The sequence below is a fragment of the Aegilops tauschii genome, chromosome 4 (genome assembly GCF_002575655.3).
Source record: "Aegilops tauschii subsp. strangulata cultivar AL8/78 chromosome 4, Aet v6.0, whole genome shotgun sequence".
In the NCBI taxonomy this organism is placed as follows: Eukaryota; Viridiplantae; Streptophyta; class Magnoliopsida; order Poales; family Poaceae; genus Aegilops; species Aegilops tauschii.
In genome coordinates this window covers 271,377,587-271,388,148 of record NC_053038.3, presented here as the reverse complement: position 1 = coordinate 271,388,148, position 10,562 = coordinate 271,377,587, and positions in this window count along the sequence as shown.

The following is a 10,562-nucleotide window of genomic DNA, read 5'->3' as shown; positions in this document are numbered from 1 at the left end:
TTGGTTTTCTCTAGGAACGCGTTGAAATTGAGGACAACGTTGGGCATTTGATCTACAAGACATAGTGTAAAGATTTAAGACTAAGTTCATGATAATTAAGTTCATATAATCAAATTATTTAATGAACTCCCACTCAGATAGACATCCCTCTAGTCATCCAAGTGATACATGATCCGAATTTAACTAGGCCGTGTCCGATCATCACGTGAGACGGACTAGTCAAGATCGGTGAACATCTCCATGTTGATCGTATCTTGTATACGACTCATGCTCGACCTTTCGGTCCTCCGTGTTCCGAGGCCATGTCTGTACATGCTAGGCTCGTCAAGTCAACCTAAGTGTATTGCGTGTGTTCCGAGGCCATGTCTGTACATGCTAGGCTCATCAGCACCCGTTGTATTCGAACGTTAGAATCTATCACACCCGATCATCACGTGGTGCTTCGAAACAACGAACCTTCGCAACGGTGCACAGTTAGGGGGAACACTTTTCTTGAAATTATCATAAGGGATCATCTTACTTACTACCGTCGTTCTAAGCAAATAAGATGCAAAAACATGATAAACATCACATGCAATCAAATAATGACATGATATGGCCAATATCATTATGCTCCTTTGATCTCCATCTTCGGGGCACCATGATCATCTTCGTCACCGGCATGACACCATGATCTCCATCATTGTGTCTTCATGAAGTCGTCACGCCAACGATTACTTCTACTTCTATGGCTAACGCGTTTAGCAACAAAGTAAAGTAAATTACATGGCGTTATTCAATGACACGCAGGTCATACAAAATAATAAAGACAACTCCTATGGCTCCTGCCGGTTGTCATACTCATCGACATGCAAGTCGTGATTCCTGTTACAAGAATATGATCAATCTCATACATCACATATATCATTCATCACATCTTCTGGCCATATCACATCACATAACATATGCTGCAAAAACAAGTTAGACGTCCTCTAATTGTTGTTGCAAGTTTTTACGTGGTTTGTAGGTTTCTAGCAAGAACGTTTCTTACCTACGTATGACCACAACGTGATTTGCCAATTTCTATTTACCCTTCATAAGGACCCTTTTCATCGAATCCGTTCCGACTAAAGTAGGAGAGACAGACACCCGCTAGCCACCTTATGCAACTAGTGCATGTCAGTCGGTGGAACCTGTCTCACGTAAGCGTACGTGTAAGGTCGGTCCGGGCCGCTTCATCCTACAATGCCGCCGAAACAAGAAACGACTAGTAGCGGCAAGAAGAATTGGCAACATCAACGCCCACAACTTCTTTGTGTTCTACTCGTGCATAGTAACTACGCATAGGCCTGGCTCATGATGCCACTGTTGGGAATCGTAGCATAATTTTAAAATTTTCCTACGCCCACCAAGATGCATCTATGGAGTGTACTAGCAACGAGGGGAAAGGAGTGCATCTACATACCCTTGTAGATCGCGAGCGGAAGCGTTCCAATGAACGTGGATGACGGAGTCGTACTCGCCGTGATTCAAATCACCGATGAACGAGTGCCGAACGGACGGCACCTCCGCGTTCAACACACGTACGGTGCAGCGACGTCTCCTCCTTCTTGATCCAGCAAGGGGGAAGGAGAGGTTGATGGAGATCCAGCAGCACAACGGCGTGGTGGTGGATGTAGCGGGCCTCGGCAGAGCTTCGCCGAGCTTCTGCGAGAGGGAGAGGTGTTGCAGGGGGAGAGGGAGGCGCCCAAGGCTGTCATGTTGGTGCCCTCCCTCCCCCTTTATATAGGCCCCCTGGGGGGGGGGGGCGCCAGCCCTAGAGATGGGATCTCAAGGGGGGGGGGGGGGGGGGGGGGGGGGCGGCGGCCAAAGGGGGAAAGGGGGTGCCTTGCCCCCCAAGGCAAGTGGGAAGCCCCCCCACCCTAGGGTTCCCAACCCTAGGCGCATGGGGGGAGGCCCATGGGGGGGGGGCGCCCAGCCCACTAGGGGCTGGTTCCCTTCCCATTTCAGCCCATGGGGCCCTCCGGGATAGGTGGCCCCACCCGGTGGACCCCCGGGACCCTTCCGGTGGTCCCGGTATAATACCGGTAACCCCCGAAACTTTCCCGGTGGCCGAAACTGGACTTCCCATATATAATTCTTCACCTCCGGACCATTCCGGAACCTCTCGTGACGTCCGGGATCTCATCCGGGACTCCGAACAACTTTCGGGTTTCCGCATACATATATCTCTACAACCCTAGCGTCAGCGAACCTTAAGTGTGTAGACCCTACGGGTTCGGGAGACATGCAGACATGACCGAGACGCCTCTCTGGTCAATAACCAACAGCGGGATCTGGATACCCATGTTGGCTCCCACATGTTCCACGATGATCTCATCGGATGAACCACGATGTCGAGGATTCAATCAACCCCGTATGCAATTCCCTTTGTCAATCGGTATGTTACTTGCCCGAGATTCGATCGTCGGTATCCCAATACCTTGTTCAATCTCGTTACCGGCAAGTCTCTTTACTCGTACTGCAATGCATGATCCCGTGACAAACGCCTTAGTCACATTGAGCTCATTATGATGATGCATTGCCGAGTGGGCCCAGAGATACCTCTCCGTCACACGGAGTGACAAATCCCAGTCTCGATCCGTGCTAACCCAACAGACACTTTCGGAGATACCCGTAGTGCACCTTTATAGTCACCCAGTTACGTTGTGACGTTTGGCACACCCAAAGCACTCCTACGGCATCCGGGAGTTGCACGATCTCATGGTCTAAGGAAAGATACTTGACATTGGAAAAGCTCTAGCAAACGAAACTACACGATCTTTTATGCTATGCTTAGGATTGGGTCTTGTCCATCACATCATTCTCCTAATGATGTGATCCCGTTATCAACGACATCCCATGTCCATAGTCAGGAAACCATGACTATCTGTTGATCAACGAGCTAGTCAACTAGAGGCTTACTAGGGACACATTGTGGTCTATGTATTCACACATGTATTACGATTTCCGGACAATACAATTATAGCATGAACAATAGACAATTACCATGAACAAAGAAATATAATAATAACCATTTATTATTGCCTCTAGGGCATATTTCCAATAGGATGTTCCCATAAGCCCACTACAAGCTTATTCTTTTCGTTGTTGGTTTTCCAACAACTCCGTTCTAACCTTCTAGGAAGGATGCTTTCCAAGCTCATTTGTGGCGGAAGTTGTCATTTTCTTCTCCATTCTGAATTCCAATGATCTATCTTCTATTCGTTCGTCCCGGAGGCATTGTGACGTTGCTCTCTTCGACCAATCATCTTGTTTTGTCAAGATCATGTGATTTTTCCTTTCTTATCCGTTTAACCGGAGTGTCGTGTTTTCATTCGAGTTCTCTCATCTTATCAAGTTTCGTCTCCTTCCTCAACCGGATTGCTGTCTGAAATCCTTCTTACCCCTTGTGCCATTCTTTCATTAGTTCCGGAGACAATGTGTTGTTAATTTCATCGAGTATCCTCTCATCTTGTCAAGATCATGTTCAATTCCTTCCATTTACAGTCGGAGTGTTGCCCAAATTATATCATTCTTATTCCTTCTTTATCTTGTTTTAATCGGAGTGTTGTGTCGATCATTCCTCTTTTAACCGAAGTCTCATCCAAGTGCTTTCATTTTGCCAAGTCCATATGGTACCCCTTCCATTTTCCAACCGGAGCGTTATAGTAATTGATCATTATCGTTCCTTGTACATCTCGTTTCAACCGGAGTGCTCACATGTACTTCTCGTCCATTGTTCTCGTCATTCATAGCTTTGCAAACTCCAAGTTTCAGATGGTGTTCCTTGTTTCTCTTTTCTACCGGAGTCTTCTCAATTTTGTTCACCCCTGTCGTGTCATTTTTTCAAGCTTTGTGACCTCTCAAGGTTCTTTGGTTTCACTCGTTTGTCAAAGAAGCAATTTGTTTTACCTCTTCCTCTCCCGTTTTTCTCCGGTGCCATCGTAGATCTCGGGACGAGATCCTCTTGTAGTGGTGGAGTGTTGTAACGCCCCGAGACCGACGCTCCAGACGCCTTCCATATATTTCGTGTTCAGCGTGTGTTTTATTTGTGTGTTGCATTCATCATCGCATCATTCGCATTGCATCGGCACTCTGTTGCCATCATTGTTTTTCAAACTTGCATCTGCTCGTAGTTGCCGCGTCCCCCCTTGCGTTCGTTGACCATTCTGAGCCTAACCGGTTTTTCGATTCTCTCTTGTCTGACCGTTTGACCCTCTCTGCACAACCACCGAGCCCCTCGTGTGCGCTTCCGAAACTGTCCCGAACCCGAACCGTTCAGTCATCACCGTTGCATACAGATCATCCCCAAACATCTACAAAACATCTCCGTTTTCTTAATTGGGCTCTCTAACCTATTTATTCTCGGACCGTCCGATTATAATCGGAGGGCCTGAATAGCCCCTAAACTAATCTACCCGCTATATAACCAGACAAACCCTAAAATCTAGGGAGATGTCCCATCCATCCCCGCCGCCACACTCCACCTTTGTCGTCTCCCACCTCGGGATCTCCTCATTCCCAAATCCATCGATCCAACCAACCAGAGCTCCTCCTGCCGACGCCCTCCGCCACCCAGGCGAGCCCCCGAGCACCTCTCCTCTCGTCCCCGTTGCCCCGCTCCTTTCCCCTCCCCTTCCCTTTTTCCTCTCGGCTCTCTTCCTCCCGTGCCTCTCAACTCTGTTTTGTTCTCTGTACAGCAGCACCATGCCATGGTTGGAACTTGCAGCCGCCTCGCTGCCCGGATCCACGTCGTTCCGAACCTCCCGTCGCCAACATCACCCGTGGCCAGCCGCCGGAGTTCCAGGTCACCGTTGCCTTGTGTCCCCTGCTTCCTTGTACTCTCCATCCCGTCCCCCTTCCCTAACCTCTCTCATGCCCCGGTCTCTCTCTCTCGTCAGGTGCAGGAGCAGCGGAAGCTCCGCTATGGCTGCCAAGGGTCTTCTCCTGCGACGATCCGTCAAGTCCGCCGCCGGGAACGACCTCCACCACCTGGATCCGCCAAGTCCAAGCCGCCTCGCCCGATTCCAGCCGTCTTGCGCCGTCCCCGCCGCCGGCTACCTCCCCTGCCTCGGCCCTCCTCGCCCTCCTTCGCACCGGATCCGCCGCCCTTCACCCGCGTGCCCTCGCCAGTTCCATGCCTGCCGGCCTCCACCGCAAGTTCTAGGCCGCCGCTGCTCTGGGCAAAGGGACGCGCCCTGTTTTCCCTGCCTCGCTCGATCTCCTGGAGGAGACGACGAGCGCGTTGACCAGCGCGCCTCCAGATCGGGCCCAACCAGCGCCCCGCCAGCCTGCCTCTTCCACCGACTGGGCCTTAGCCCATGGTGAGCCTCCTCAGAGCCCCTCCGCCCTCTGCACTGTTGGGCCAGTTCAAGTTTCAGCCCGTGGACGTTTTTTTCCAGTTCTGGACGATTTGCTAATTATCCCAGAATTTACCGTTTTGCAGAAAAGACCCTCTACATCATGCATTTATAACTCACCAACCGTGCATCGGATTAAAATAATTTATATATGAAAAATGCTTAAAATTTTGTGTAGTTTCATAATATGCCACTTTCACCCATGTTAAAATTGTTTAAAATGTTGTTTGATTAAATTTGCTCGAATAATATGTTAAAATGATTTATTTCATAACTAATTAACCGTAACTCGGAATTTAATAAACTTTATATGTAAATGGGGTAGAAAAATGCCTAGTTTAACATGGTGCACTTTGTTTTACTGTTTTACAACTATAAAATTATGTAATAGGCAGAACAGTACCAAATCTAAATTATGGACATGAGGATTTTTCGGAAATTGTTGTTTGTTGTTCCGGCCTCATTTAAATTGCCTAAAATAGGTAGTTTCCTTATGCTTCACCTCTTGCCATGGTTAACAACATTTAACATTGTTGGGTACATAAACGAGAGAGAACTAAATAATTGATGTGGTGTTTCGTCAATATGCAACTCGTTGCATATTGAGCTCCACTTAATTTGTAGTGGGGTTTGTTGCATTTTCCCATGCCATACCTCATTTAAACCGGACATGCATCATACTTGATTGTGCATCATGCCATGTGTATGTGGTGGTTGTTTACTATGTTGTTTGTTTCTTTCCGGGTTGCTTCTCTCGTTAGCTTCGGTTTCGTTCCGGAGTTGTGAGGATTCGTTCGTCTACGTCCGCTTGTCTTCTTCATGGACTCGTTCTTCTTCCTTGCGGGATCTCAGGCAAGATGACCATACCCTCGAAATCACTTCTATCTTTGCTTGCTAGTTGTTCGCTCTATTGCTATGTCGCGCTACCTACCACTTGCTTATCAAGCCTCCCGAATTGCCATGAACCTCTAACCGTTGTCACCCTTCCTAGCAAACCGTTGTTTGGCTATGTTACTCCATGTTGGATTATGTTTATGTTGGGATATCACAATATCTCTTATCTTAATTAATGCATCTATATACTTGGTAAAGGGTGGAAGACTCGGCCTTATGCCTGGTGTTTTGTTCCACTCTTGCCGCCTTAGTTTCCGTCATACCGGTGTTATGTTCCTTGATTTTGCGTTCCTTACGCGGTTGGGTGATTTATGGGACCCCCTTGACAGTTTGCTTTGAATAAAACTCCTCCAGCAAGGCCCAACCTTGGTTTTACCATTTGCCTACCTAAGCCTTTTTCCCTTGGGTTCTGCAGACTCAAGGGTCATCTTTATTTTAAACCCCCGGGCCAGTGCTCCTCTGAGTGTTGGTCCAACCCGTCAGTCGCCGGTGGGCACCAGGGGCAACTCTGGGCTGGCCTACCGGAAGCTTGGACAATCCGGTGTGCCTTGAGAACGAGATATGTGCAGCTTCTATCGGGATTTGTCGGCACATTCGGGCGGCTTTGCTGGTCTTGTTTTACCATTGTCGAAATGTCTTGTAAACCGGGATTCCGAGACTGATCGGGTCTTCCTGGGAGAAGGTTTATCCTTCGTTGACCGTGAGAGCTTATGATGGGCTAAGTTGGGACACCCCTGCAGGGTATTATCTTTCGAAAGCCGTGCCCGCGGTTATGTGGCAGATGGGAATTTGTTAATATCCGGTTGTAGAGAACTTGACACTTGACCCTAATTAAAACGCATCAACCGCGTGTGTAGCCGTGATGGTCTCTTCTCGGCGAAGTCCGGGAAGTGAACACGGTTTCTGGGTTATGTTTGACGTAAGTAGGAGTTCAGGATCACTTCTTGATCATTGCTAGTTGACGACCGTTCCGTTGCTCCTCTTCTCGCTCTTATTTGCGTATGTTAGCCACCATATATGCTTAGTCGCTGCTGCAACCTCACCACCTTCCCCTTTCCTACCCTTAAGCTTAAATAGTCTTGATCTCGATGGTGTGAGATTGCTGAGTCCTCGTGACTCACAGATACTTCCAAAATAGTTGCAGGTGCCGACGATGCCAGTGCAGGTGACGCAACCGAGCTCAAGTGGGAGCTCGATGAAGATCTTGTTCGTTGTGTTGTTTCTTGTCATGTTGATCAGTAGTGGAGTCCAGTTGGGACGATCGGGGATCTAGCAGTTGGGTTGTCTTCTTTTATTTTGGTTCCGTAGTCGGACCTATGTGTGTATCTCTGAATGATGTATGTTTTATTTATGTATTGTGTGAAGTGGCGATTGTAAGCCAACTCTTTATCCCATTCTTGTTCATTACATGGGATTGTGTGAAGATGACCCTTCTTGCGACAAAACCACAATGCGGTTATGCCTCTAAGTCTTGCCTCGACACGTGGGAGATATAGTCGCATCGTGGGCGTTACAGTAGTATCCTCAGATGCACTGCTGAGACCTTGCTCGACTTGCATACAAATTTCATCCTTTAACTATTTTGTGTTTTCCTTATGGCTTGTTGAGTATAAATCCTGGTGCTGCGTTATTGTTATATGCATTCTCCTTTAAAATTGTACATGCTCTGTTTGTCATCGCCATTCTCTTTGCGACATCTATAGCTCGCTTTACAGAAAGTTTATATCCAGCTCAAAATTTGAATAATATATGTGCTCGATTTCTTCAACGCAGCCTATGATTATTTGTTTCTTATTTTCCAGTATTAATCACCCTTATCAACGCATATGTGATCCAGAAAATGAATAGAGGTTTTCTTTCAAGATGTAGAGCGCATTGGCTAAGCCTCGAAAAAAAACATCAAAATGTAGCATACCAACTCAGTGTTAGTTTCCTTATGTATTGTTTGATACATAGAAACAATGTGCTCGAGAGAACTTTATTTATCTGGTGTTGCATACTTCAATATCACTTGTGGATATGCCTTTGAATGTCAACATCTAACTGCTTTATCATCCCCAACAACATCCAGGATACATAGACAGGGATGATGTTGCTCAAAGGCGAGCATACGTGACCGTGTTGAAGGAGTTTTGCCCTTTATCTGTGCATCAAATGTCGCTGATGCGTCTCTGTGCTATAACTCCCGTGCCCTCTTTATTTTGTTTATTCAGCAAATGTTGGATTAGACGAGGATTTATTCACCCAGGATCTGTACAACTATGGACTATTCATGCAGTCTTTTATTTAAGCTTTGAAATGAGTGAATTGGATGCTGGGTTTGAGCGATGGTGTTGCATGTTTTTTCTTGATGTTAGATTATCTATTGCCAACTCTTTTCTGAAGGAGTACCACTCTATATGAACATTTTTGTGTTTGCATATTTTTATACTTGAAATGCTTCAGTGCTTGTATAGATAGATTGAACATAAATATTATGCTGTCGGGTGCGGCAAGCCGCACTTCCTAACTCTTATATGACATCCACACATGTTGATTATTGGAACCTTGGATAATTAGTATATGTTTGGTACAATATTTATCCATGTGTTGTAGTCAATTTTTACAACGCAAGTCACCACGAGTCAATGTAAGTAGCGTAATAAAAACGGAAGAAGTTTAACTAAGGGGATTATATCGACGTTAAAAAAAATCCATCAACAAGGGTCTCAAGGTAATGTGTTGAAAAGGATGTTTTAAGTATATATATATGCAATAAGAAAAGGCCCGTAGCAACACACGGGTATTCTACTAGTGGTCATAATTTGTGTAAGACGGTATGGATGGATGTAAGACTCTTGTTATTCAGCTTCTGTGTGTTCTCTAAGATCACTGTACATGTGCATTCGGTGATCACGACTTATGAGTTGGGGTCCCCACAGAGCTGGTATCAGAGCTATCCTAACTGTAGGAAGCCTTAGTTAGCATGGTCGTTAGTTAGGGTAAAACTTCTTTCAAAACTATCACTAATTTTCAAAGACTATCTATACTTCTCATCCCTTCTGAGTTTTTTGAGAACTAAGGTATATTTTCCTGATTGATCTCTTCCCCTTCAAAACTTTTGTAAATGGTCGCTAGTACCCTTATGTCCCTGACCACTAGATTCCTTGTAATCCTCATGAATAACCTAGAAGGAAGACGCCTTGCCAAACATTTGCCCACATCTTCTGAACACAAGTTTGGCCACACCACGACAAGACGATACCAGTAGAAGATACCTTCTCAAGGAATGAGGACGTCAAGACCCAGAAGATGGTGACGTCCCCAACACCGCCAGGATGATGCAACCTTGCCCTACGATGATCAGGGCATGAAATATGCAAGATCAAGATATACATCACTAATAGAGCAACCCTCCTTGTCGTCGCTGTATCGGCAACCACCGGTGGATGAGAACCTTGCCATTTGGTCCGCTCACTATAGTGAGCAGGAAAACGGTTCTCTGCATCCCCCGCTCTTGGTGTCGATGTTGTCATCAACATAACCGACAGGTTGGACCTCTACTATGCCTTGTTAATGTCATTGCATAAAGGATTACTTACTTGGAACCCTCGACGCCTTAGAAGGCAAAAGGGATCGTCATGATTAAGAAGACAACAGAAGACCGAGTCAATGCCAGCTACGAGGAACCACCTTCACCCCGTCAGCTCATCACGCGAGTGTTGAAGATTCTTCAGGTCCAAACCAGATCGTTCGATCGAACAACTACAAGTGACATAGCGACACCAGAGGAAGACCCAAAAGACTGCACGTCCTTCTCTCCGAGACACGAAGCAAAGCACGACTATTGAGTCCGAGAACCCCTAGGGTAGGATGAGTCGTGTACCCCCTATGCGAAGTCGAGCCCATATGATGGTTCAAATGGAACCATGTTCTGTGTTGCTTGTTTTTATTTGTTTGTGCTTTGATATAAGTCACACTTTTGCCCGAGGCAACAAGTACGCGACTATATCACCTGCCTTATCTTAATGCTTGTGTTTGGTTCTTTTGGCACCTGTTTGTTTGCACTTGCACTATAGAACCCCCTTTAGGCATTCCCCTCCTCTATGCCACTTTTCCCTCTCACCCCTCTCATCAACTGAAGACCAGCAAGACAAGATGCACCAAGGATTCCACCTCGGCGACCAACTAGCACTGAAGACTTTTGCTATATCCTCCTCGACCAAGTGCAACCCCGTAGAGTTATGTTTACCACTCATGACTGGAAACCCATCCCTAGACCCTTTGAGACTTCACGGGATACCCCAG